Raw genomic sequence first — 2,871 nt, 5'->3', positions numbered from 1 at the left:
AGACCCACACCACAGACTGACCACGCCCAGACTGACCACTCCCAGACCCTCACTGCAGACTGGCCACTCCCAGACTGGCCACTCCCAGACTGACCACTCCCAGACTGGCCCTCCCAGACCGACCACGCCCAGAACCTCACCACAGACTGACCACTCCCAGACTGGCCACTCCCAGACTGGCCACTCCCAGACTGACCATGCCCAGACCCTCACCACAGACTGACCACTCCTGGACCCTCACCACAGACTGACCACTCCCAGACTGACGACTCCCAGACTGACCACTCCCAGACTGGCCACTCCTAGACTGACCACTCCCAGACTGGCCACTTCCAGGCTGACCACTTCCAGACTGACCACTCCCAGACCCACACCACAGACTGACCATGCCCAGACTGACCACTCCCAGACCTACACCACAGACTGACCACTCCCAGACTGGCCTCTCCCAGACTGACCACTCCCAGACTGGCCACTCCCAGACTGACCACTACCAGACCCATACCACACACTGACCACTCCCAGACTGACCACTCCCAGATCTTCACTCCCAGACCCACTGACAGACCCTCACTCACAGACCATCAATCACAGGACCACACCACAGACTGACTACTCCCAGACTGACCACTCCCAGACTCTCACCAGACTGTCCACTCCCAGACACTCACCACAGACTGTCCACTTCCAGTCGGGGAAGGCGATAGCCTAGTGACATTATCACTACAGTATTGATCCAGAAACTCAGTTAATGTCTGGGGACCGGGGTTCGAATCCTGCCACGACAGTTGGTGAAATTTGAATTCAACAAAAAAAAATCTGGAATTAAGAATCTACTGACGAACATGAAACCATTGTCGATTGTTGTTAAAAAAAAACCCCACTGGCTCACTGGTACCCTTCAGGGAAGGAAACAGCCATCCTCACCTGGTCTGGCCTACATGTGACTCCAGACCCACAGCAATGTGGTTGACTCTCAATTGCCCTCTGAAATGACCTAGTAAGCCATTCAGTTGTACTAATTGCTACAAAGTCTCAAAGAAATGAAACCGGACCGACAACCTGGCATCAATCTAGGCACCAGAAAAGACAACAGCAAAAATGGCTGTGTTGATCCTGCAAAGTTCTCCTCACTAACACCTGGGGGTTAGTGCCAAAATTGGGAGAGCTGTCTCACAGACTCGTCAAGCAACAGCCTGACATAGTCATACTCACAGAATCATACCTTACAGATAATGTCCCAGACACCACCATCACCATCCCTGGATATGTCCTGTCTCACCGGCAGGACAGACCCAGCAGACCTGGAGGCACAGTGCTATACAGTCAGGACGGTGTTACCTTGGGAGTCTTCGACATTGACTCTGGATCCCATGAAGTCTCAAGTCTTCAGCTTAAACATGGACGAATCTTGCTGATTACCATGTACCGTCATCCCTCAGCTGATAACTTAGTACTCTTCCACCTTGAACAACATTTGGAGGAAGTACTGGGGGTGGAAAGGTGAAAAATGTCCTTTCGGTGGGGAATTTCAATGTCCACCACCAGGAATGGCTCTGCAGCAGCAGCACTACTGATCTAGCTGGTCAGGTCCTAAACCAGGCCAACCTCAAGAGTGTGCTACCACAATTCCACCAACACATCTCCTGTCTCGCCAGAGGTCCGAACATCCTTGACCATTGCTACACAACCATAAAAGATGCCTACCTCTCCTTCACATGTCCGCATTTTGGAAAATCAGACCACAATGCTGTGCTCCTCCTCTAGGTATACAAGCAGAAATTGAAGCATGAGGACCCAGTACAGAAAGTAGAGCGGTATTGGTCTGAGGCAATGGAAGGGCTTCTATGGGACTGCTCAGAGTCAGTGGACTCGTCCATATTCAAGAACTCAGTGGTCAACCTAAACCAGTATGCCACTACTGCCACAGACTTCATTAGTAATTGTGTAGATGACTGTGTGATGAGGAAATTAACCCGAACGTTCATCAGCCTGAAACTACAGATGAATCACGATCCACTCCCTATCGACGTTCAGGTGTGTGGTTTACAAGATGGGTGACCCTGACCTATACAGGAAATCCAGTTACGACCTTCATATGGCCACTGCGGATGCCAGAGGCAATACCAAAGTAAGCTGGAGACCCAGACTAACCACACGGACACTTGTCATTTGTGGCCAGGCTTACACGACATAATGGGTTACAAAGCCAAGTCGAACAGAATCGCAGGCAACAATACCATCCCAATCCAACAAGCTCAATGCTTGTTTTGAGCAGAAAGGCAGTGAAACGATATCACCTTATCCCAAAAGCCTCGGAAGCACCTGTACCCGCGTGGGTAGATGCAGTATAGAAAGCATCCTATCTGGATGCATTACAGCGTGGTGTGCAACTGCCCTTCCCAAGACCGCAAAAAACTACAGAGTGAAGCAGACATTAGATCAGCCTTCTTAAGGTCAAACCCATAGAAAGAGACTGGCCTGGATGGAATCCCCAGCCGTGCACTCAGATCCTGTGCGAACCAGCTGGCGGGAGTATTCGCAAACATCTTTAGCCTCTCCTTAATCGATCTGAAGTCCTCACCTACTTCAGGAAGACCACCATCATCCCGGTGCCAAAGAAAAATCATGCAGTGTTCCTCAATGACCACCGTCCAGGGGCTCTGACCTCCATAATTATGAAGTGCTTCAAGAGGTCAATCATAGCTCACATTGACTCCAGCCTCCCAGATTGCCTTGATCCTTTACAATTTGCTGACCGTCACAGCAGGCTCACAGCAGACGCCATCTCCCTGGCCCTACACTCATCTCTGGAACATCTCGATAACAAGGATATCTACGTCAGGCTCTTAGTTAGTGACTACAGCTCTG

This window comes from Rhincodon typus, chromosome 15, assembly GCF_021869965.1.
Source record: "Rhincodon typus isolate 14 chromosome 15, sRhiTyp1.1, whole genome shotgun sequence".
In the NCBI taxonomy this organism is placed as follows: domain Eukaryota; kingdom Metazoa; phylum Chordata; class Chondrichthyes; order Orectolobiformes; family Rhincodontidae; genus Rhincodon; species Rhincodon typus.
This window is presented reverse-complemented; position numbering follows the sequence as displayed.